Genomic DNA, 27203 nt, shown 5'->3' on the forward strand with positions numbered 1-27203 from the left:
AGAAGTTGTGAAGAGTTCTTTGGACAAATAATGGGATGGCATTTTGGCAGGCATAAACCTATCTTGGAGGAACTGGTAGACTAACTTCCAAAGAGGATCAGTGATCATGGAAAAAGATACTCTTGAAGTGTTTATCAATCTCTTGACATTCAAAATCTCTTTGGTCTGCTTCTGTAACAGCTTGAAAGTCTCATCATTGGAGAATAATTGTCTATAACAAAGGGCTCTCCTTTGTAGGGAAGAGACAAAGCCTTCCCTAACCCTCGGGGTGTCAATACCATGGAAGCACCATGAACCAGGCCCGACTTCTTACTGTATGATGCAAGAAACTCATCACACAGGGATGGATCATTTGGAATCAATGGGAATGAAGTAGCCACGAAAGTCGCAAGTCTTGCTTTCGCTATAGGCTCAAAAGCTAGTAGGGAAGAATAATCCCTACTGATCAACAGGACATACTGGATAGGAGGAGGAGCGTGAGAGGCACCATTCAGATGGAAAACGCACACACCACAAAACACGGACAATCACAAAGAATGCCTGCAAAACAACCAAAATAGCCATAAAAAAGGAATCAATAAAAAAAAGTACACACACAAACGTAGCTAACCAATTTACCACCCCAAAAAATCCACATCCTAGAAAAAATTCGGCATGACCTCTACACATATGCAACCAAAAACTTCACGCGATACAACAAGCAGGCACCCAAGACCCTGTATCAAGCAAGAAAAAAAAAACTACAAACCGCACCCGTAATCGTAGCACATAAGTAAACCATAATAGCATAAATATCTAATCAGGACCTGACCATAACTTTGACCAACAATTTCAACTAAGAGGACTTTACGTGCCAATCCCACAAAGCGCATTTATTAAAAAGAGAAAAAAAAGTGTAGTGAGGGAAAATGATTTTAATGAAGGGTTCATTTTAAGAAATTATTAACAATGGGCGACATTTTATTAGGTTATAAACCTTAATAAGAAAATAGTGGTTTCTTCTTAAAATGTTAATTACAATTTATTAGGGTGAAGCGGTGCTTTAACGAAACCTAGACTTCGATTCCCAAACTGGGGTCTCTAAATGCAAATTCATTAATTAAAAATTAATAATGATATGGAGCGCTTTTTTTGCTAGCATGTGCTTTTTTTGTGACGGCTGGTTGATTTTTAATTATTAGAAACTTGTGTGTTTAGTGCGAGCGCACGTGAAAAAGTGGGTGAATAAAATTCTTTTTAACAATTAACTATGGTTAAGGGATAATGAAAATGAATAAAGCTCAAAAAATAAATACCTGGTAGGGGTGTGTATGTGAAAGACTGAAGGCGCACGAAGGAGTCCCAAATGCAAGGAATCCAGTCAAAAAAGCAAAAATCACTGATTGGAAAAAATAAAACACCTTAGTGTGTTTGTTTTATTTTGATTTTTTAAAAATTTATTTATTTATTTGTTTTGGTTTTGGTTTTTTTATTTTAAAAGTTGTATTTTAGGTGTGTTTGTATTTTGTATAGTGTTTGGTTTTGTTTTGTTTGTTTTGTTATTCTTTTTCTTTTAAAAAAATAATTAAATCGAGATATAGGAATCATGAATATATTGTGAAGCGTAAAGATAGAATTTCAACAATCCAACAAGTATCAACAATGTGTTTTAATTTGTCCATGATTTTTCAGCTGATTTTTGGAATTTAGAATGAATTTTCATGAGGTGAGGTATTAAATTTAGGGGTTTGACTTCAAATAATATTTTTGCCATTTATGGAAGCATTTTCAATTGAGAAATTATTGAAAAAAGGGGTAAGGGGATTTTTGGAATTTTTGGGATTTTTTTGGATTTTTTTTGGAAATATTTCTAAATTTTTACCAAATTTTAATGAATTTTTACTCATTTTGCATGTATTTTTGGAGAAATTTTAAATTTTTGAATTTTTTGTAATTTATTTTCTTGAATTTTCACTTAAAAAAATATTGCAAATGATTTCAACAATATCGAAAAAATTTTAGGAAATTTTTTTTGCAATTTTTTTTGAATTTTAAATTTTAATCAATTTTTGAAGTTTTTTGGTGTTTTATGTGTATTTTTATGTGTTTTTATGTATTTTGCGGGTTTGGAAATTAAAAGGCGGTACTCGAGTTGTGTGTGAACGGTGGAGGATGAGTGCGTGTGAATGGCTGACTGCAACACACCACCGCATGAACAAATCGGAAGCGCGTCCTCGCGCGTGAACACCTGCTAGCACACGAACACGTGCGCGCGCGACGGAGGAACATGGGCAAAGGGGCAAAAATGGGGACTACACGGGAAAACGATGGTTAGAAGAAGGGTAATGTGGTTAGGGTCGTAACCGAAGGTAATTAGGTTAGTGGAGTAACGGTGAAGTTAGTAAGGTAAATTAGTTAAATTAAGGTAATAATGTAAGTCAGTTAGGTGAAATTAGTGACTGAAGTCAATGAGGTTAACTTAGTACCCTAAGTCAATTTGGTTAACTTAGTGCCCTAAGTTAGTTAGGTTAGCTTAGTTGGTTAAATCAATTAGGTTAGGTTAGTCTGGTAAATCAATTAGGTGAAGTTAATCGTGTAAATCAATTAGGTTAGGTTAGTCTGGTAAAGCAATTAGGTTAGTTTAGACTAGTAAAGCAACGAGGTTAGTGTAGACTAACCAGGAGAGGAGAAGAGGAGGTGTGGTGGCACAACGGTGGAGGAGAAGGGATGATGGAGGACATGTGGTGGCACACAATGGAGGAGAAAACTGTGAGGAGAGGAGAAGGAGAAGAAAACGGTGGTGGCACTGGAGGGGTGGGCGAGGACACCGACGGGGAGGAGAGGAGGAGTGGAGAAGAGGTGGCGCTGGCGGAAGAGGAGAGGAGGAGTGGAGAAGACCGCGATGGTGGGGTGGTGGAGAAGAGAAGAGAAGGAAGACGAGGCGAGCGCTGGCGATGAGGGAGAGGAGAGGTAGAACGGAGGAGGACAGAGCACAGGGAGAGGAGGGAGAACGACGCGCGGGAGAGGAGGGAGATAACGGCACGCCGCAGGTAAGATTTAAAAAAAAAATCTTTTTTTTTTCATGGAAAGTGATGAGTATGGTGTGTGGGTTGTTTTTTTAAAAAAATTAATTATAAAGGGTGTTTTGTGTTTGGTTTTTTTTAAATTTTTAATTAATGGTGTGTGTTGTTGTTGAGGTTTATTATTAGTAGTTGTTTTGAATGTGGATTGTTTTTGTTTTTGTTGTTGTTTTTGTTTTCTGGTTTTTTTTAAAAAAAATTATTGTGTTTTTGTTTTGTTGTGTTTTTTTTTGTTTTGTTTTTTTGTTTGTTTGCTGGGTTCTTTTTTTATAAAAAAATTCAAAGAAATTGGTTAGGGGTGTGAAAAAGGAATGCACCCCCATCCCGTACGCATGCATGGGGCGAGAGTAAAAAAATTTGCAATGACGGGATCAAACGTGGCAGGGACGGTGATGCACGAACCACAAACGTCACGAGGGGGTCCCAAGATGCGTAAAAATAAAAAACACGTGTGTTCACGTGCGACACGAGAAATGTGGCGACACGGTAAAAATGAATAAAAATTAATAAAACCCAAAACATACGTCGGATCAAAAATTTGTAAAAATGAAGAATGTGCCAGAAGATGAGGGAAAAATAATGGAAAAATGCGACACAAGTTCCGGGGTAAAACCAGGGTGTTCACATGAAAAAAATGCAAAAAACAAGCTCGAAAACACGTACGTGTATTAATATTAGAAAATCTGTGCATCATAACAAAGTGCGGAAAGAAGAAAAAATGTGTAAAATAATGTTTCCAACAAGCCTACCATAGCAAAACACAATTCTGATCAAGATAGAACGCATTCACATGGGAAAAATCCCAAAAACGGACCCGAAAATGGACTCAAAAATTAATACAAGAAAAACCATGCACTAGAATAGAGGACAATAAAAAGGAAAATTATCCGAAAGAAAGGGATTCACAGGGTTGGTGCATCAAAACTTAGTTTGGGGGAAATTGGGAGGAATTCACATGGGAAAAACACAAAAAACACACCCGAAAACGCTCGGAAAAATTAATAACTATTAATTCGACAATGAGAAGAGGGGGGAGAAAAAAGGAAAAAGTGGGAGAAAGGCTGGCAGGATACAATTGTCAAGTTAAATTGAAATTTTGGTGAAAATAGGGCAGGTTCACATGGAAAAATGTGAAAAATAGGCACGAAAAGGGCTTCAAAACCCGTAAAAATTAATAACCGACCAACCGTGCATCAAAATGACATGGATTAAAAAGGAAAAATATCTGGGGGAATATGTAGGATAGGGGTGGTACATCAAATCAGGGTTCCAAAGCAAGAAAGACGTGTTCACATGAAAAACCGTCTAATTTATGGGAATTGATTCCAAAATTAATAACTTTAGAACCGTCTGTCGGAACATGGGTTGGTAAAAAGGAAAAATGGGCAGTTCAAAGGGAAGAACAAGTCTATAAGGTTGGATGTGAGTCTTAGCGAATGTAGGATGCATTCACATGAAAGAGCGTGAAACCAAAGAATAAAGGCAAACAATCAAGGAACAACCCCGAGGACAGGGTGAAATAGAATGGAGGAGTAGGGAAGGGACCCCATCAAGATAAAATGAAGTCATGGCATAAATGCATGATCATAGCAGGGTATATGCTTGCGGATATACAATATAGACACGCAGAGACGCGTCCCCACACTTAAAACCTTAACAGGAAGGGTAAACCGAACAAGATGGACCTAGTACCACACATCAGACCAACCACAAACATCCCCACACTTAAGACATGACCGTTATTGAGAAACAGAAGGTGTAGGGTTAGAAAAACTTGGCCCATATTGCCGAGGAGGAATGTCGACTATCGAGGTTGTGTCTTGTATCGTTGTAGGCTGTAGGAGGTAACATGTGTCATCATAGCACATGCCCTGCATGGCAGAGACCACGCGGCAGTACCCATGGAGGTAGTTGATTGAAGGAATCGTAGGAAATTCGTTGATGACGAGGGATATTGCACTCCCTTACGATCACTCAAATGGAATGAAAGAGCAGTCACTCGCCCCATTACTAACAGCACTCGAGGAAATAATGATGAAACCCATAGCTCACACCCAGTTTAGGAATTGACAAAGGATTGGTGCAGAGAGAGTATGCCAGGGTGCACAATTGATGGTGCATCAGTGCGTCCAATCCATCTGGCATAGGTGCAAGCAGGAAGGCAAGGGAGCCTTGCAGGACCATGTACAGAACTCATAATGTCCCTCAATCCTCACTTCTCAATAGTTGATTGAAGAAACACCAGTCACACTCAGCCCACCCTCTGTCTCACGCTCTGTTGAAGGATATAGAGGGTAACCCATTCTTGAAACCCATTGATGTAATCCTCACTGTCACTTGTGCAGAGGTTGTATGCCGCCTTGTGTGTGTTTGATGGTGCAATAGTGCATCCCACCCTGTGCTGGCATACGGTGCAAGAAGAAAGGCCAGGGAGCCTTATGGTGCAGTGCACAGGAACATATTGTGCTTTGTGCATTGAGAGGCCCATCTCGTGCGTGCAACACTTCGTTCACACATCTTACCTCTCGTTTAATTTGAGGGAAAGACTAGTCACTCACCCCACCCTCTGTCTCATGCTCTAATAGATACAGAGGGCAGCCCATCTGCACATCCCCATCCTGTTAGGATGAAAGCTCGCATCACTCAAGGGGTTGGTGATGGAGACCATGTCAAATGTTGTTGTCATCAGGATTTTAAGGAGGAGGTGTACCCAGGAAGGCAACCTACAAATCTTGTACTTCAACGACTTGTAAGAAGAGTCGTCTGTTAAGAAGGACAAACAGACTGATATTACAGAGACAGCGCACCAAGGGAGGTGGCTTCAAATTACTTGTTGAAAAGGTTCTACTGATGAGTCAGCTATCCTGAACTGCGGGGGTTACCACCTTTTCCACAGTCATCTTCCCGCCCAAGGGTGTTTCCACCTTTTCTTGGGAACGAGGCCTGTTATCATAGGGAATTTCTTCATTTTCTCCTATAACAGTTTCGTTTGTTTTGTTTTTTCTTTTTCTTTTTTTTTCATTTTTCTTTTTTTTTAAATGTTTTATTTTTTAAAAAAAAGAAAGAAAAGGGTAGAAATACCATGTGTCAGGACCATCCTTACCACCGTTATTGGATTAGATAAGAAGAGAACAAGGTCGGGTGGAGATGTATCTGCGCGAGAGGTTAGCAGAACGAGACCGTCTCATGAGGAGAATCATAAGGGCTATCAGAAGCACGATGAAAATGATAGTGCGCCACCCAAAAGGGAGAGGGTGGGTCGACTGTGATTGTCAAGATCCCCAGGGAGGGAAGTACATCAGACGATAGCCATTGATCAAGAAGGGATCATTAGAGGCATCAACGGTCTGCACCTGAACAGAGCCGTTAGGATTGACAGCAAGTACCTTGTACGGGCCCATCCACTATTGTTGAAGCTTGCTAGGAAACTTGCCAAACCTTGAATCATAGGCCAGGACAAGATCACCTTCTTTGAACTCCTTGTGCTTGATAAAACTGTCATGATCGGCTTTGCATCACGCTTGAGTGGTTTCCATTCACCGTCGGGCCATCCGCCGTATCTCATCCAAGCATTCCAAGTGCAAGAGGCGACGTTGCAGTGACTCATTATCTCCCAAGCATTCTTTAACTGCCACTTGCAAAGAGGGCAATTCCAGTTCAACAGGGAAGACGACTTCTGTACCATACACTAGGGGTCTGTCTTGTAGCTGCCTTATGAGAGGTTCTGTACGCCTAGAGGGCCTTTGTAAGTCGATCATCCCAGTCGCAACGATGTGCGGCAATCGTTCTTATCAGAATCGAGCAAAGGATGCGATTGGTGACTTCAACTTGGCCATTGGCTCTGGGGTAGTAGGGAGTGGACTTGCGATGGCAGATCTTATACAGCTCTGTTAGCTCCTCCATGATTTTGTTAAGGAAATGAGTACCTCTGTCACTCACCAGCTCGAGGGGACTGCCAAAACGGGTGATAATATTCTCATACATGAATAGGGCTATGCTGTTACCATCATCCCGCTTCAGGTCTTTACCTTCACACCACTTTGTGACATAATCCATACATACTAAGATGTATCTATTATGCTTCCGTCTAGTAGGTGGATCAATGGGATCCGCAAAATCAATCCCCCACTTCTCGAACGGCTTTAGGGGAAGAATAGGTTGCAGTGGCATGACACTTGTTTTAGTGGGTTTCCCCATTCGTTGACAAGCATCACATCTCTTGCAGAAGTCATATGCATCCTTGTGGAGGGTCGGCCACTAGTATCCTGCTAACAGAGCCTTTCTGGTTGTCGCTTCTCTTGCGAAGTGTCCACCACATGGTTCATCATGGCATGCTTTCAATATTATGCCGATTTCATCCCCTGCAACACATCTTTGGTACTTCATCTTTTTCCTCTCTTGTACAATGCACCGCCTAGCAAGATATAGGGGGCTGATTCTAACAAAAGCTTTTTCTTATCATGGCTTGAGATGCCAGGAGGATACTGTTAAGTTTCCAGGAGGTTGGCTATGTCGAGATACCAGGGAGTAACTATTTCAACTAGAAACAAAGAAGCATCAGGAAGGTCTGGGTCATCTTGTCCCTCTTCTTCTGTTTGAGGGATCCGTGATAGATGATTGGCTAGGACATGGGAATGGCCAGGCTTAGTGACCACTTCAAAGTCAAACTCCTAGAATAGGAGCAACCATCTCATCAGTCGTCCTTTAACATCTGCTTTGTTCATCAGGAAGGACAAGGCTTCATGATCCACATAGAACTTGAAATGTGTTGACAACAAATAGTGTCAAAACTTCTCCAGTGCAAACACCATTGCCAAGCACTCAAGCTCTGTCACTGTGTAGTTCTGTTCCCTATCAGTGACCTTTTAGCTTGCATAATATATTGGTTGATCTAATTTAGAGGGGCCCTTTTGATATAGGACAACACCTAGCCCTTGAACTGATGCATTTGTGTGCACATGGAACTCCTTCATCCAGTCAGGAGGCTGCAAGATAGGTGCTTGGATAAGGCACTGTTTTAGGGTATTAAAGGCTTCTTCACAATCATCAATCCAAAGGAAATCCGCAAGAATCATCTGCATGATTTCATTGAGGTGTATCTTGATGACTTTTGTGTCTATAGTTTGATCCGAGAGCACTAATGAGAATCTCTAACTCTTCAGTGGAGGAAGGAACTTTGCAAACATCCATTGAATTTTTCTCTTCTTGGTAATGCCATTTCCTTCATTTTCAGCCTCTTCTAATGCTTGTTGATGGCAAGTTTCCCCGGTTGCGCACCAAAAACATGGAGCCCCAAGAGGAACACCAAGGAAAAAGGGATTCTACTGTAAGAAAATCTATCTTGTAACATCAACAAGCTTTTATTTCATTATTTTGATTATCAAAACAAAGAAAATAGCAATTCTTCACGTAACATCATAGTAGATATCTCCCACGGATTTGATAGAATCAACCATAATCTTCAACATCCTCATAGAATCCATCAATAGAACAAAGAACATAAAGGAATACACCATCTTTGAATGGAAATAAATCACATAGTATTCATCTTCAATGTCTTCATAGTTCTCTCTCTCAATCTCTCATATACAGTTACACTGTTTTGATAGAATTGTCTATGTGAAGAAGCTTCAGGAGTCATGATCTATAGAGGTTCATGAAAACAAGAAGGAAAAGAGTTGGAATTTGTTCATGGATGCTCAACAGCAAGATACATGGGATGATTGGTGCACTGACAATCTTCTGTTTGTCCAATTAGCAACCCACTGGTAGTTGGTAGATAGAGTGTTTTTCACAACATACACTGTTGAAACCCTCAAAAACTGGCATTATTATAATGGCACAATAACGATCCTAAGAAGAATGAGTTTTGATACTTTCAGAACATAACATCTCCCCCTCTGTGGTGGTTTGAAAGCCGAATTCAAAGATGTTGAAAAGAAGAAAGTAGAGGAGATGTTGGCTAGAGAATCCCCTAGAGACTGAAGCCCTCTCTGATTCTATTCTGTTGAGTACATACCAACTGGTTGGAACCAACCCCCTAATGAATGATGCAATCAAGAGGCAAGCGTTAGAATGAGTCCAAAGGTACGTGAGAAGGGAGAAGGAAAAAATCAAAGCATTAGAACGAGTCCAAAGGTCCAAACCCTAGATGATCTGTGGACTACAAGCCCTTATGCAGCCGATGCAAAGGAGAAGGCCACACTGCAAAGGAGTCCAAGCCCAATCCCTGTAAAGGCCAATGGCACTGATAGCCAACAGAAGGTACAAGAGCCTGCCTCCAATTTGATAGAGTTGGAAGTTGCCACTGTTACGCGCACCAAGAAGAAGGAACTAGTTGTTCAAAATGAAAATAACTCTCCTGCCAAGACTGTGAAGTTCAACCTACCAATAGAGGGGCAGAGCAGTACAGAACAGAACAGTGCAATATAGAGCATTGTAGTGCCACATAGAGTTACAAAGACAGTCCAGAAACAAGACCAGAGGTCCAGGAGATAGATGATACAGAAGCACTTCTAGAAACAGAAGAAGTGTCGATGTTGCAATTATTAGAAGAAAAAGGAAAGATGAAAATGGGTGTAGCCCCATTCCCCAACCGGCCGGAGAAGCCTGTGGATCCTATCAAAGATTATGACTTGGTCAAAGACCTAGACACTTTTAAACCAAACTTAACATTTCGACAGTTGCTTATGCTGTCTCCCAGCTGCCGAAAGAAATTCAAAAGCACCTTGACAAGAAAACGTGGACTAAGGATTGCTCCTTCAACAGCGACCAAGGCTAATAAGGCCCCGGAGCCTGTAAAGGAAGTGGATGTGGCTAATGCCTTCCTAGATCCTGGGACCCCAAAGATTAGTGTATGGATTGAAGGATGCTTTATTTCAGATGCATTGATTGATGGATGCTCATCAGTAAACATAATGACATATGTGACAATGAAGGACTTAGGGTTGCACTGAATTCAACCTACACAGTGGCTTATCAGATTGGCAGACCAAAGTAGAATCAAACCATTGGGCATCCTCCCATACGTAAAAACAACCCTTGCAAGAAGAGACTATTGGCTGACATATTTAGTGGTCAAACCAAATTCTTATGGGACCTCATATCCTCTACTGTTGGGAAGACCTTGGCTTTTTTAAGCAAGAGCTAGGACGGATTGGTTCAAAGGAACCCTAACCCTAGGTAGAGGACCCAACAAAGTGGTGTTAAAGCTGTATGGATCGCAAAAAGGCAATGGATCCACGTCCATTGAAGTCATAATTGACTCCTCCAACAAGGTAAGAGATGGTACATCAGGAGATGAAGAGGCTATTAAGCAAATCTTTCCTAAGAAAATAGAGGCACAGTCCCTAACAGTGGGCACTGTAAGCCAACTACCGAGGGAAGTAAAATCCTTATCAATGGGAGAATACCCCTTGCCTCAACTAGAATTAACTTCTGAAATCACCTCTGACAGTGAAATAGAAGCATGGATGTATTGTTCTTCCTGTTACATGACAGTGGCAGAGACAGAGCAGAGGCAGAATAGATACAGAGCAGTAATAGGTACAGAGACAGAGCAGATGCATAACAGAGACAGAGCGGATATAGAGACAGTCAGAGAGACAGTAACAGACACAGAGTCAGAGGATGAAAATGATGAGGAAGAAAATGAAGCAGGTTATGAAAGTGTAGATGAAGAATTTCCTCTGATAGTGGATGATCTTGCTGATGTCCCTACAGAGACCTCAGAGGCCGAAGATCTCAGGGTGATGTATGGAATGACCATGGTTCCATTTGGGTTGGCTAATGGAACACAAAGCATACAGAATCTATATAAGCAATGGATTAAAGATATAAAAATTAAGTTCACCAGTGGCTCTTGTCGCCCTGACCGTTCAGTCCAGAGAAAAGATGGTGATGATGCTCCTTGTCAACAGAAGCCAAAGCTCTTAGAGCCATGGCCTCTAGACGATCCGTGCTATGTGACATTCCTGGATGCATCCTCTGAAGATAAATACCTAACTCCATAAGAAATTACCACTCACACAGAAGCAAACAAAGCTCTGATACCCTTCCAGCAACCTCGACAAACAAATGAGTCATCTGTTCAGAAGGAGGACACCGGTTCTAGTGGAATATTAGACGAGGACACTACTTCCTTGAAAGAGTCGCCAGAAGTAATTCATGGGACATTCATCCGCGAAGTGGAAGGTTAAAGGCAAGTGATGTTCTTGGATACTGTCGGTACTAAACATCACCTGAAAGTGGGCCTCAATCTTCTAGAAGAAGAACTAATGGTCTTGCGAGACTTATTGAAGGAGAACTTAGATGTGTTTGCTTGGTCATATAAAGACGTAAAGGGGATTGATTCCACAGTATGTCAACACCACATTGACCTAGAGCCTAATGCCAAACCTGTAAGGCAAAGACAAAGGCACATGAATCCTAATTATTTTGATCTGGTGAAGGCTGAGTTATTGAAACTTCTTGAAGCAAAGGTCATTCATCCCATGGCTAACAATGAATGGGTTTCGCCCATTGTGGTAGTACCTAAGAAGAACGGGAAACTTCGAATATGTGTCGACTTTCGAAAGCTCAATTCGAAGACGAAGAAGGATCATTTCCCTATCCCTTTTACAGACCAACTGTTGGACACAGTGGCAGGCCATGAGCTATATTCCCTCTTGGATGGATTCAGCAAATATAACCAAGTCCAAATTGCAAAAGAGGACCAATCCAAAACAACCTTCACCACAGAATGGGGGACCTATGCCTATAGAGTGATGCCATTTGGGCTCTATAATGCTCCTGCCACCTTCCAACAAGTAATGATGGCTGCCTTTTTAGAATCATTTGCATGATTTCATTGAGGTGTATCTTGATGACTTTTGTGTTTATAGTTTGATCAGAGAGCACTGGGGACACCTAAAGCAATGTTTTGACAGATGCCTCGAGTATGGGATTTCTCTCAACCCCGACAAATGTGTCTTTGGCGTCTCCTCAGGAGTTCTTTTGGGCCATATTATCTCTGCACAAGGGATTACAATAGATCTAGCGAAGATTGAGTCTCTCCTCTTCTTTGGCACTCGGTTCCTCCATCATCTGCTCAATGGTGGTGGTCTTTGACTCCAGTTCCTTATATTGCATAAGGAGGAGCTTGTATTCCCACTGCATCTGCACGAGTTCTTGACTATCGTCCTCTAGCCCACTACTTGTAGCTTTCTTCCCTGTCCTCTTTTGCTTTCAACTCTTGCTTGAGTTTCAATATTTGGCATTGCTGCATGACGATGATGCGGGTTTTCTCCAGTTGGAAAGCTGCCACTGACTCTTTCTCTGTCACCAACTCAGCCACCGCCATTCTTTTTTCCTCCTTTGCTCTCTCCAGTTGGGAGAGTAGCTCAGCGACATATTCATCGTAACTGGATGGTGGCGTCATTGTTGTGTGGGTGGGGGTGGTTGAGGCCTCCATGCACGGACGCTTCTGGTCCTGCCTCGATTCTGCATCTGTAGCTGGTCTTTTTGGTCCTGTGGTCATGGTTTCCGTGCTCTTCCCTTGGGCCATTTCCTTATTGATGAAGTATTGCATCCAAGCCACCAGGTTGGACACTTCCAAGCTGGTGGGGATGCTAGGGGTGAGCGTACTGGGTTCAGCGGGGGGTGCCATGAGGATGGGGATAGGATGGAGGGGTGCTTTGCATTTTCCTTCCGGAAGTGCGGGGGGCGCGGGTTTTGGTGCCTGCATGCTGGAGCTAGTCCCTTCTTCCCTTGGCTGATTCCAGGCTTCTGGGTCATCTGCCCTACACTGCTGCTCGATGGACAGGCGTGTAGCCTCGGCCAGGTCCTCCTCCTCCTTTCTTCTTAACTCCTCTTCCTCCTCTGTGACTCTTCTTTTCCTTTCCTCTTCAGCCTTTTTGTATTCTTCCTCTAGTTTTTCTTTTTCCTCCTGCTCTTCTCTTCTTCTCCTTTCAGCCTTTTGCTTTGACTCCTTTTTAGCCTACCTGACTTGCTCTGTTGTTTCTTCTTCTTCATGCTTTCTCTTCCTTTATCTCTCCTCTGCCTCCTTGACGTATTGTCTTTTCGCTTTCTCCAAGTCTTCCTTCTCCTTTCTACGGCCTTCATCCAGTTTCTTTTTCTTTTGTGTTTCTTTTTTCTCGGTCTCCTTGACCTAATTTTTGCTTTTCTGTTCTTCCCCTTCTTCCTCGGTCTCCATCCTATCATTAGACCTCTCCTGGTGTTGATGAGGAGGTGATCTGTCGGGTGTTTCCCCCTCCCCCTCTTCTGCTTCCTTCACGGCCTCCTGGATAAGCACCTTTAAGATGCCCTTGTATGCAATGAACGAGGCTTTGGAGAAGGCCCTCTTTCTTTCTGCGGCCTTCGACATCGGGGATTCTCCTCCTGCTGGCATGCTTCCTAAGGCTAGTGCTCGAGCTACCTGGTCGATAGTCTTGCGCACGTAGCCATTCCAGTCGACTTGGTATGGGCCGCTACATTTTCCAGTATTGGTACGCTGATCCGGTGCATCAACACGTTGTAGCACTGGCTGGAAAAGAGCGCATGTATGAGTTTCACTTGTAGCCTGGTCTCTGCATTGGGGATGTCCTGGATACTGATGTTGTCATTTGTCAGCACATCCTCCTTTCTCATCCCCAGCATGGCGTATACGTCCCTCTTCTGCTTCTTTTCCACCTTTGGTTCCAGTCCCAGTGCCTTCTCCACCAAGGCCGGGGTTAGACGAACCAATACTTGCTTAGCATTCCTTCCCACTGTGACAGTGCCACATTCGATGTCGGGGCTGTAGGACCTGAGAAATTCCACACAGCTCGTGTGGTCGGGTTCTTGTGTGAAACTTTCTAGGTACTTCTTGAGGTTGCAGCTTTCCACGACGCTCCTGGTCGTCTCTTCCTTGGCCACTAATTCTTCTAAATTGTGAATAGTTCAGAATTTCAATTGATTGTAGGTGCGGCTCTCCAAGTTGATGCTGTACCGCGTTCTCTCCTCATCCGTGAAGGGGAGTCGGTGGGCTCGGTCCTACTACGATATTTTTTGTTCCTGTCATAAACCATAATTTTCATTAGTGCTTGCGACATCATAATTGTTGAAAAAGAAAAAACTATATGCTTTTGAATGAATTCATTAAGGTCTAATGCAGATTCCCTTTTTTAGACTTTGACTTTTTGCCCTTTAATTCAAAGTTTTCATGCCCTTTTCCTACCCCATCCATTTTTCACAATGTATATGTACGTTCTTCTCTGACTTTGATTTGATTTACTGATTCTGATTTGATTCACCTTACCCCCCTCCCCTTCCAGTTTGAGGAGAATCCTTCCTAGGATTGAGGGTTAGAAGGTGAAGGGCTTTCGGCATGGAGGTGTAGGGGCTACTTGTGAAGGAGCCAAGTATAAAAATTGGGGTTGTATTCCAAATGGGCTTCGCAGTCTAGGCCGGAGGTTTTAATCCCCACTTGGGTGATGTATGTGAGAATATCAATTTAGGAAGTCACCCGAGTTGACTCGGCTAGCAATGTGTAACTCCTCCTTGGTCAACAAGCGGTCGAGGTAGGGGTGTCCCTTGATGTGTTCTTCTATAGGATGGCCCCGCAACGTTGTTAACACTCGATATGAGGTTGGCGTGATGTATGTGAGGTCGTACTCTGCTGTTTTGATAACGTGTCGCTGCTCAGCATTGGTCATTATTCGGCACCCTTCAACTTCCCATTGCAGCCTAAGAGCATACCAATGCCTTAAGAACTAGGATTTCGTCTCAACAAGTTTTGACAGCTTTGCCACTTCTTGGTCAGTGATGGCAGAAGTGGTTTGCTGATCATACGACGTGATGAGGCATTGTTTGATTGCTTGCTCTTTTGAGATCTCACTGCTGAGCAACTTAGTAGCGGAGGTAGCGGCTTTTGCAAATGTGAATTCAAACGTTTCCCAAGAACAAGGCATCGTTTGAACTTCGGCTACGAAGGATTCGTCCAATAGGCCTAAGTCGAGGCGATCATAGCTTAGAGCTAGCGATACAAAAGTGGCATCTAGTGGCTTAATGCAATCCACCACGTCATCCCCTGTTTCTTCAGCTAAATCAACTGCTAGTGAGAGAAAGGATTTCCTCTTGTAAGAGGGCCTAAGGCTGCGGGTGGTTGAGGTTTGGTAGGACTTGAGCCTTTGGCGATGGAAAGTTGCGGTGATGAGTGTTCTTGAGCTTGCGATTGGGTTACTGGGATGAAGGCTGTGTTAGCAGTAGCCTCAAGTGACGGCCTATTGCTTTCAGGATAGATTTGGAAAGTCAGATCGACTCCAGTGGGTGGTGACTCTTGAGATGGAGATTGTCGCTTGGGTCGACAGGCTTGGGCGACTTGCGTGGGTTCTCTCGTGGATAAACTTGATGGTTGTTGTAGGTCAGGGAAGCTCTGCGGCTTGTGGTTTCAAGGTTCTACGGTTTTTGGAATGATCAAGCTTGAGGCTGGCATACGAGTGGTGCCTCTGGCCGTGTGAGCCTTAGGTATCCATAGTCAAGCATTGCCCTCATAGTAGCCTTGTGCGTGCAAGAGGGCCTTGGGAACCCATCTTTGACTGATTACACATCTATTCCTGTAACTGTGTTTGGGTTTCCTAGGTTTAGAGTTTCTGGTCTTATGAGGGTAGGAGCGTTGACTCCTAGGCAACTATTGTGGTTGTTTAGGCATCCATTGAAGGCGAGGCTATGGGGCCTTAGCTTTGGCTGCTATGGGTTGCGGTCTATGAAGCTCGAGGAGTGGCGTCCGCACACTATCCCCCTCCTTAGACTTGCCTACAGATGTTTCTATCAGTGGCTTGGTGGCCCGTGATGAGGTTGCGCAGCCCTTGCTGAAAGTTGTAACAATGTGAACGTTGTCTATTGCGAGGTAGATGTGCTGTGACGCGTAGTCAACATTGCAATGGGTCTGCTTTTTGAAGGTGTGCCCCAGCAGTGACTCTGTGACTGTGTTTTTAGCATTTGGCAATACGTACAAAATCATTGGAACAGTCTTAGACTTGATAGAAACGGCTGCTTTGCACTTGCCAAGTAGTGCGTAGGAATGGGCCCCATATGGGTTTAATTTGGTAGTGGTGGGTTGAAGTTGTGGTTTGCCAAGTTGAGTCCAATGATCGTGGGTTAAGACATTAAAGTCTGCTCCCTAGTTGATCAAGGTGTTGAAAGCACATGTTTGTTTTGCCGTGACTGTGATACGGAGGTATGTGGGTTCTACGGCCTCCTCATCCTCGTCGTCGATTTCAGTGATTGTGGCTACTCGTACTTTGACAAGCGATTCTAACATCGGTGGCTCATGGAAGGGATGCAAAGGGGGGTAGTACTTCTTGACGCAACTGCCATTGAAGAAACCTATTCCTTCACTGTTTAGGGTCTCAAGTTCGACATTGCCTGTTTGGCTGATCGCACGAACTTTGAAGGATCCAAGACCTCTCAATTTCATTTTTTGCTTATGTCCCTTAACTGAGTAGAGGAGCAGTAAGTCACCCTGCTCGAACCCGCGCTACTTGACGTGCTGGTCAAACCAGCTCTTGTGTCGGGCTTTCTCACAGATCAGTGCATGGGTGGCGAGAAGACGAGTCTCCGAGAGGCATTCGAGCTCAACTAGTCGTTGCATCCATGCCTCCTTTCCTTCCCTTCGTTCTTGATGCACTATTCTCAGGCTAGGAATGAAGAACTCTAATGGTAGAATCGCTTCTGTTCCATATGTCAGTCTAAAGGGGGTTTGACCGACATCCGTTTTAAAAGCTGTTCGGTAAGCCCAAGAGCTGCCATCAACTTGTTGTCCCAATCGTTGTGTGAAGCAAAGACAACCTTTGTTAGGATATTGACAAGAATCTTATTCGTTGATTCGGCCTGGCCGTTTGCCTGAGGGTAGTATGGTGAGGATTTGCGATGGATGATGAGGAAGGTGGATAGGAGATGCGTGATCACTTCATTGATGAAGTGTGTGCCTTGGTCACTGACCAGTTCGATGGGGCAGCCGAATTGTGAAATCACTTGCTCCCATAAGAACTTAGCCATCGTTCTAGCGTCATTTTTTCATGTCGCTTGCGCTTCTGCCCATTTAGTGAGGTAATACGTGGCCACAATGATGTACTTGGCCTGCGAATACTGTGCTGCAGGATTGATGGGTCCAATGAAATCCATTTCCCATTTTTCGAAGGGTTGTCAACCAATAACTTGATCTTTGCGAATTGGGACCTTCGTCCACCACTGGCACTCGTCACAGTGCTTGACGAATCGTGCTGCATCGCGGAAAAGCGTGGGCCACCACAGTTGAGACTGCAACACTTTTCCTGCTGTCGTATCTCTGCTAAAGTGCCCTCCGGAAAAAAATGCTGCCGTGCGCTTCTGAGAGCACATCATGGATCTCATATTTGCACACGCATCTACACAACAATCCGTCTTGCCCCAGCCTATAGAGTTGGCTTGCAATCAGCTGATAGGGCTGGATCTTAAGGATGCCTAAGTCGGTCTTTTTCTATTGGTCGGTCAGACAGTCCATGCTCAAGCACTTGGACTATGTCATCTGCCCAATACGGCGTTAGATCAGCCTTAAATAGATCTCTCTCGCTGGAAAGGTTAAACAGATGGGCGTCGAGCAGTTCATCAATAACACCTTGTCCAACGGCTTCTCCGGTGGGAATGCGCAACATGTGATCAGCCATGTAATGTTGTTTTCCCTTCCGTACCACTATAGAGAAGTCAAACTCTAAAAGCAAAAGGAGCCATCGAGCTATGCATCCTATAGCACAAGGTTTTTTTTACTAGATAGAGCAAGGATTGATGATCCACAAAGAAGGTAAAGGGCGTGGCCAAAAGGTAATGCCGGAATTTCTTCACTGCGAATACCATGGCTAATCCCTCTCTTTCCGTCGTCAAGTTATTCATTTCCATCTCAGTGAGTTGCCTGCTAGCAAAGCTCACTGGATAGTCTAAATTGTGTTCGCTAGGTTGGCACAACACTGCCCCCACGGCAAACTTAGAAGCATCGATGTGCACGTGAAAGGTAGTGGTCCAATCTGGGGCTCGTAGGATTGGTGTTGTGGTTAGAATTCTTCGTATGCCTGCTGGCATGCTTCAATCCATTCGAATACAATAAGCAGCTTGTACAAGGGTCTGGCAATCAACGCATAATTCAGTACAAACCGTCGATAGTATCCAGTATGGCCTAGGAAGCATTGAACTCCCTTGTAGTTGGTTGGGGGTGGAAGGTCAACAATGACCCTGACCTTCGAGAAGTCAGTGGCAATGCCGTTCTTCAACACCACATGCCCTAGGATGCATCCATGCTTCACCCAAAACTGACACTTTAAGGGGTTCAAGGGGAGACGATATAAATGACACCGCTTAAAGACTGCCCGGAGTTTGTCTAAGTGTTCAATCCAGGTCGCGTGGACACAAAGGTCATCGACAAAGACTTCTAACTCCTTGCGAAGCATGTCCTTAAAGATGGTGCACATGAGGCATTGAAAAGTGGTGGGGGCATTAGTCAACCCGAAGGACATGAGCATGTAAGCAAAGATGCCCCACTCAATGGCGAAGGCAGTCCGCAGGATGCACTTGCACCTTGTTGTACCCTGAGAAGCCATCTAGAAAACTATAGACTTCCTTGCCTGCCACTCTCTCAAGCATGTGCTTGGTGTATGGCAACAGATAGTTGTCCATCTTGGTGGTAGTGTTTACCTTCTTGTAATTGATGCACACTCGGATTTTTCCATTCTTCTTCATCACGATGACTATGGGCGATACCCAATCTGCGTGCTCAATTTCATAAATGAATCATGCTCTCATCAGCATATCAATCTCTTCCTTGACCGCATGAGCATGTTTTGGATTCATAGGGTACGGTCGCTGCTTGACTGGTGTTGCATCCGACGTCATGGGTATGTTGTGAGTCACGACACTTGGATCTACCCTCTTAAGCTCTTCTAAGGACCAGGCGAATATGTCTATGTACTCTCGCAAGAGAGAGACAATACTCGTTTCTTCTTCATTAGTCAAGTCATCGACAATGAAGACTGGTCGGGGTGTTTCCCCTTCTGGGGCTAGGTCCACCTCCTTGACCTTGGCTGGTCCCTCTATTGGTTCACTTGTCTGTGCTTGACATTTGGCACCTAACAGAACTACCACCCTATCCCCTTTCTTGAATTTCGTAAATCGTTTAGGGAGGTCCTGCGGTTTTCGTTGTTCTTCCGTTCGAGTATCCCTAGTTTGTTTTGCATTTTCTTGCCTTAATCGTCTACACCTCAGGTGGACAGGTAGGTCCCCCTTGGTGCATCTGGCTATGCGCAGCCTAGGGATCTCTGGATCACTATCCGAACTAACCTTTGATTCAGAGTCGAACCCTCCATCTTCGCTAGAAGAGGTGGTCTCCCCTGGTGGGCATAGTTCAAATGGTGATTTAATCCTAAATACTGATGTCATTCCTGGCTGGGTTAGTCCTGCTTGCTCAAGGTCTATGGCTCCTACGCGTTCGAATCAGGCGCGATCACATTCCACGCGCATGACTCCTTGCTCCATCCTGAAGATACTCCTTTTCTACGGCTTGGAGACTGCTCGTATTTGCTCTATTTCTTTTTCTTCAGTGTCGTATTCCACGGTATCTACCTCACCCTCACTTTCATCACTAAAGGATTGGCAGTCTTTGTATTCATCATTGGAATTCTCGTCATCATATTGCTCGTCATCTCCTAGGGCTTGGTATCTCTCTGGTCATTGGTCAGGAACCAGGGCCCAGTTATACATGAGGTTCAAGTTGTGCACTCTGGTCCATTGCCATTTGGATTCATCCAAGAGATCCTGGAGTGGTTTGAAATTTGCAGCTGGATTGCCATCTAGCTTGTCCGTTAGGTATTCCAGTATGTCCTGGAGTTCCCTTTTGTTGGTTGGGACTTGGGAGCTGACGGGCTTCGGTTTCCCCCGAAGGCTTCCTGTCATCATGCAGACTTGTATGGAGGGTGTGCCATTAGCCTTGCCGATTATTTTGATGGCTTGCTCATACATCTCGTGATGAGAGAACGGCATGTCGATTGTAAGCAAGGACATGCATCCAATCCCGCTCGTCCTCTGGGCATGGGATATACTTGTTGGTCAAGGGCCCATAGGACTTCTTGACCTGAGCATTACCCTTGAGCATAGCAAAGATGGCATCTAAGTTGACTGGTGAGGTATTCCAGGTGTCCATCTCTACTCTCACGGCGTCTGTCCTATTGCCAAGGAAGATCAAGCCGTTACCCCAATCTTCGATGACTCTAGCGTTGCGCATCCAAGGGTGGCCTAATAGGATGTCGTAGTCCACTCCCTTCATGACTATAAAGTCAAGGGAGAACTGGACACCTGCAATCTTCACTGACCAATTCTTAAGCACCCCGAATGGCTTGACTCTCATATTGTTTGCTAGTGTGACATTAAACCTAGTAGTCTCAACAGGTGGGTTTCCCCAAGTCTGAAGCACTGCGTGGCTAAGCACACTAACCCCAGCCCCCGTATCCACGATTCCCTTCTTCATTGTATCGCCTAGGACTAAAACCGGTAAGACCGCATGCATCTCGGAACCTTTCCAGAAGGCATTGACATGCAAGGATTTAGGCATAGAGTGTAGTGTCAAACTTGGTATTTGCGTCTCTACCTCGTGGTCATGAGGGTCTGCCATGACCTGCCCTTGTGACCCTTCAACCCATTTCTTAAGATCTTGCCATAGGGTGGGATGCTACCTAAGCAAATCTCCCAGGCTAAGTGTTACAGGAGTAGTCACCAACGTGGTTAGGAGGTCATTGGGTGTTCATCTCTCCCCTAACTTGGATTGTCCTTACCAGTGGCCGTGACTGAACCGCAGCCCTGTAGCAGCGCCGAGGCTTGGCCTTAGTGGCACCGCTTGTGGTGCAGTTGCTTCTCTTGACTTTGGTTGTGGAGGCGAGGTTGGCATACTTATGCTGGAGAGATCATCGATCATGTCCTCTATGATGGGCTCAGCATCTTTTAGATGTTCTTGGGCTTCCTTCACCCATTCCTTCACCTTTTCTATGGCCTCTAATTGTCACTTCGGGTGCGGGTATTCCCCTACCTTAGCACTTTCCTTTTCGGCCGTCTTAGGGGCTGACATCTCTACTTCTACATCAAGACCTTCTTTCCAGCTGGCAGAGTTGTAGCAATCTCCGTTTTTAGTGCAATTTTAGCTTTCGACTTCCTCCTCCGCCGTCTATGGCTCTTCTTCCCTATCGAGGCTGCATCGAGATTGCTAGGTCCTAGCAGAGAGATGCCGGCCTGCTTTGTTTGGGCACGGATCATGACCCGCAATGGGATAGGCGTGGCCTCCCCGTCGTGGTTCTCGACTCCAAATAGCCCCATTGGGACATATGGCTCGTTAGTTGAGCTAGACGATGGCTTTCGCCTTAGGTAATCGATGAAGAGATGGGTGATTCCACACTCAGCACACCTTTGGTCCTCTGTTTTGCTGCTCCCTTTCAGGGCAGCGTGATGAGACATGACCTGGGTGGCCACAAGTCCAACAGGTGATTGGATCTTACGTCTACCCTCCTAGGCCTTTACCTTATCCTCTTCCTAATGCCATCACCAGTACGGGGTGTTAATCCATGAGGACAGTGTTGCCCTCATCATCATGCGAGACATAAGGGCATATGTAAGCTTCTTCCTCGTTTGGTTCTTCCACATAGTGGATAGGAGTGTCACTCAGTGGATGGGTTACATAAGGACCAGGTGGTCTAGGAATGCCTGTAGGGTTTATTTCCATCCTAGGAATGGCCGGCTTAATGTCGTTAGGCGTAGGGAGGGCCAATGGGACTCCCCTTCCAAAAAATGGATGCGGCCTATTCACTAGGTAAGACTAGCCGGATGGTTGTGAGTATGGAAGTCTCCTTGGCAGTCTACAATGAGCGACGTCATGACCGAACCTACCACAGTTAGCGCAAGGTCTTGACCTAGGGTCTTGACACTTGGCTGGCAAGTGGTTTTCGCCACAGTACATGCATTGGATGTGTGGGCATGTTGGTCGTCTCAACATATCTTGCAACTTGGTTAGTTCCATCTTAACGTTAGCCAAGTCGTGGTTCGTTTTGGTGGTTTTTCCCTTATCGTGGGATGGTGGGGTTGATTGCTCACTCGAGGCTGATGCTCTCTTTGAGCTTTGCGAGTTGGTCTCTTCTAGGTTCACGCTTCTGGAGCTCCGCTCCTTCAACTGATCGTCAACTCGGATGGCTTCCTCAAATACCCTGGCTAGCGCATCTCGCTGCTGCAAGCTCGAGTTGCCTACCAAAGCCTTGTATAGTTCCTCATTCTGAATCCCGCTAATGAATATAGTTGATACTGCTCTTTCAGTCGATTGCTTTCTAGTAGGGATTCTCTTGAAGAGACTCCACACATGGGTCATGTAATCGCGAATGTCCTTCTCTTTCTGCTTGACGTTCATCAAGCGTACTAGTAGATTATCGAAGTATCTGAGCTCGGCAAATCTCTTAATGAAGAGATCCTTGAGGCCATCGAAGTTGGCTCGCTCTGTGTTATCTAAGCTCGTATACCACGTCCTACCCTTGTCACCCAAGCAAAGCCCGAACGCTTGAGAGCATTGAGTCAGGTCGTTGAGGCCGTTGGCTTCGCAGACTTGCTTGAACTGCTCAACAAAGTTGTATGGATCGTCATGGGATTGGTACTTATCGAGTTGCTTGGCAACAATAGGGATTTTAGCCTGGCTCTTTAAGCCCTGGTTTGCTCCTAATCCTGTGAGCAGCGATGTTGCTAGAGCCGTGGCACTTTGCTCTGCAACCGTGTTATCGAGTAGCCGCTTCATGAGAAGCTCACTCAGCGTTAAGTCTCCTTCTAGTGCTCTCTCATGGTCCGTTCGATTTTTGCCAGCCAAGTTCAGCACCCGTTGCACCTCTCGCAACTCCATGCCTTGCCTTTGGCTCCTAGCCTCTTGATCCCTATTGTACTTAGCCATGCTTTGCAATGCTTTGCAATGCTTTGCGGGCCAGCCTTCTCTCCTCTTCTAGATCTGCGATGATAGCATCTGCTGTCCTACCGCGGTGCTCATACCGAGCATGAGTGTCGTAACTGCTAACCAGCTTCTGCTGAATAGCATTTGGAAAGGCTTCTAAGTTGAATTCCTCCTTAGATCTGCGGTCTGAACTTTCTCCTGCCATTGTCGAGTTATCGCGCTCCACCAAGCTATCGATCAGGCTCAGTAGACTTGTCAAATCCACTTCGTCGTCGTCCCTCGCTTGGTCCTACTTTTGCGCGTTGATGGTTTGTCTATGTATTGGGTTCTCTCTTACTGGTGGGTTCCTTGAGTGGTTTATCTGGGTGAGTTCCTTCAGTTATTTAATACAGTCCTCAATTTATGGCCACTCAATGTGTCTTTCCCTATGCACTTGTGCTCAATCAGGCTTTCAGTTTCCTTAAGTGTACTTCAAGTGCGGAAATTCAGGGTGAGTGCAGTAATCAATTTCTAGTCGTCTTACACACTCTCGCGTTGTTTTGGGCCAAATAGGCTTGTTGGTCAATTTTCTAGCCGTCTTGGCAGGGTTAAGGGCTTCTCTAATATGTTGCCTCATTCGTTTTGGTCCAATCAGGCTTTACAACTCAGCGGTTTGTGTCTAAGCCCCTGGGTCTCGCAACTACCTACTTCTAGCTGCTAAGCGGCGGCGCCCTACGATTTTGCCTATTCCGTGTGCCAGAATCAAGTTCTGAGCGTCCTAAGGGCTTTCGACAGTTCGTTTTGCTGAGCTCTAGCTAGGTCAGGTCAAATTTCTAAAAATTTGATGAAAATCTATACTCGGCCCAACTGGTCCGAATTGCAGGGTGTGAGTGGGTTACTCGAACGAGCCGAGGCGCATGGGCCGAGGGCCGAATTTGGGGCTTGGGCAGGGTGGACTCAGACAGGCCGAGGAGCCGACTCGGACGAGATAACTTGGACGGATTGGCTCGAATGGGCTGAGTGGTTGATTCGGACAAGGTTGCTCTACCATTGGGCCGAGGCAATTGGGCCGAGGTGAGTGGGCCGAGGGTTGAGTTTGACATGTGGCAGAGGGCCGAATTTGTCCACGGTCCGAATGATAGACTCGGATGGGCCAAGTAGGTTTGTGCCGAGTGGGCCAATTAGGGTTTTGGTCGAATGGGCCGAATGGCAAGGGGCCGAGGGCCAATTCTAGGACTCGACCCAAAAGTGACCATTCAGACTTGCCGAGTGCGGTGCATGTAAAAAATGCGAGTTTGATTTTGATCGTTTCTCGTGCTTCACTCAATCATACCATGCATAAACCTCTAGATCCTACCTAAGGGGGTAAGAGAAGGGATTCATATACCTGGATAGAGTGGTGGGCCCGTCGTTGGTGCGATCGAATCGAATCGGATGGTAGCTCTCTCTCTCTCTCTTACATATGACATTGTGCGAGCAGAGCTTGCCACACCGCCCATGCTAGTCGAGGCATTATTTCAGACAGTCTGCTTCCTACGCAGATTTCAGGATATGGACAGAGATCGCATTGCATACAGAGCATATATGGCATCTCAGGAGATGGCTGGAGCAGGGGATACCACATCATGGTATGCACAGACTAGAGCTTGGTTTAACAGATATGGGCTGGACATTGATAGACTCCCACCTCTTCTATATGATATTCAGGCTCCCACTTACACCCTCTCTCTCTGTCTGAGAGGAACAGAGTCATTAGACAGGAGATATGGCATATTTATATACAGAGGACATGGGTCAGCCCTGCACAGCCACTGCCATCGAAGATGGCACATTATTATACACAGTTCTTGAGCATATTAGAGCAGGGATTCATAGAGATTCTGAGATATATGCAGATCTATATGCCACATCGATTGAGAGTTCTTATTGGATAGCTCAGGGTATCATCACATCAGCTTATGATTGAGAGTGGCAGAGCCAGTGGCATCCCATGGGAGGAGAGGATATGCCCCCTTTGCAGATCAGAGGTGGAGAGTGAGGAGCATTTTGTTCTCAGATGCCCGACATACTCAGAGTTGAGATCTAGATACACATTGAGCAGCTCACTTCAGGGATGTATGATTGATATGGATCAGAGATCATTTGGCCGTTTTCTGGGAGAGGCATGGCACATCAGAGAGCAGAGCACACAGCGGGTCCCAGTCAGAGAGGGGCCCACTCAGACGACTATTACACAGTTCTTTCAGACAGACAAAGTGAGAGCTGCTGTACCAGCCTCCAACCAGACCTCCGGGCTCACACTACAGCAGGTTGAGGACCAGTGTACCCGACGCCGCATGAGGATCCGTGGGTTTTGGACCCCACAGCCACACCGACAGGAGATTCGGAGGATTCTTGATCTACATCGACAGCAGACTGAGATCCGATGACACTCAATACATTGGATCTTAGATCTCCAGTTTGCTCTTTCTCCACTGTCGATGTACCACATCCTGCATCCAGGAGGGATCACCTGCTATTAGCGACTTCGACGACTGCTACTACATCCCAGGATAGTATATCTCCCTGCATCTGTTACATATACACATCGCACCACTTTATCACAGCCGACAGTTGTTCCCCTATCACAGCCGACATTTCTTCCTCTTTTGTAGCCATTATCTGGAGTACCAGAGCTACATACGCACATACACATACACGACACTTATCACACTCACAGCACCGTATTTTCAGTTTCCAGTTTTTAACTTTTCATTCAGCACTTTTATTTTTGGATAGCTCGACCTCATCAGTTGTATCACAGTTTGTCTCATAGGCCAGTTTTGGTCTTTAGAAGATGTTAATATAACTTTCTTTCTTTCTTTCTTTCTCTCTCTCTTTCACACAGAAATGGTTGCAAATGAGTCCTCCCTTGGCCTCTTGGCTCTTATACCCCTTCCTCGGTATGGTGTTGATGCCCCCAATCACTCACTTGCCGATCTTAGGCATTGCAAGCGAGCTTTTTTGCCATTTTCGCACGATTTTTTGCCCTATTTTGCAACAGTAAACCCTACCGTTTTTCGGTGCAATTTCCTAATCCTATCCTACTCTAAATGCAATAAGAATCTAAAGCAAAATACTGAAATAATTTCTCCATGTTTCCTAATCATCAAACAAACAAAATAACCCAAAATACTTACTTGTTTTGAAGATCAAAAACACCCAAACTTCCTACCTATCTCAAGCTTCGTTTCAGGGATGAATCCCTTACTTCGATGCTCGATATGAGGCGCGCAAGTGCTCAAGCTTGAATCCATTGGTCTCGGCAACGGAACCAAAATGTGGGAGCTTTCGCTCAACCGCCCACAGACCGCTTATTGTTTCAAGCATTCCAAGCAAGCTCTAATGGCTATCTCTCACCTAGCCGATGCGGCGTCGATCCTACGAGTGTAGTGAGCTTACCTTAGTGCCGATATGAGTTGCCTCCTCCCTCACACACACAGGTAGCTCCACGATCCTAGATGCTACCTCAAACATCCTCAAGCCTTCTCCACCTCCAAGATCCATCCTCCATAGCCGTGCACACAAGAAGAGGGAAGGGAAGAGGAGAAGAGAAGAGGAGAAGATGGAGAGCTTCACCCTCTTGATCCCTCACTCTCACACACTCACTCCCTCATACTCTCACACTTCCCTCTCTCAAGAGCACACACAAGCAAGAAGGTGAGAAGGAGAGAAGAAGAATCCTTTTGCCACACACCAAAGAATGAGCTTCTCATTCATTTTTTGGACTTTATATATACAAATCCTAAAATCCCATGGGTGCCCATCCCTTTTTTACATGACGGGCCATTGTGGCAAGGTCCTTTTTCCATTTCCCTCTTCTAGCCTTGTGCCTCTAGCCTATACCCATCTAATATTTTACAATTGGCATAGAAGGGAGCCTGGTGCTCTTTTACAAGAGTTTTTCGAGTTTTTTGAGGCACCTTTTCATTTAAGATTGCACTTTTTGCCCCGGTTCATCTTTAGAGGCCGCCTGCGTGTCTTTGCTCTTTTTCCATCTTCCTTTTACTTTTTCCTCCATTTTTCTGCCATCTCGACTTGGGGTTAACATTAGGTTGCTCCATGTAAATCTCATCATGCAAGTTCCCATGTAAAAAATTCATATTTACATCCATCTAGTACAAGTCCAGGTCAAGCTGTGCAACCAAAGCCCAGACTAAGCGTAGGGTGGTTATCTT

The sequence above is a fragment of the Lygodium microphyllum genome, chromosome 25, assembly GCF_053477565.2.
Source record: "Lygodium microphyllum isolate KBCC chromosome 25, Lygodium_microphyllum_v1.1.10, whole genome shotgun sequence".
Taxonomy (NCBI): Eukaryota; Viridiplantae; Streptophyta; class Polypodiopsida; order Schizaeales; family Lygodiaceae; genus Lygodium; species Lygodium microphyllum.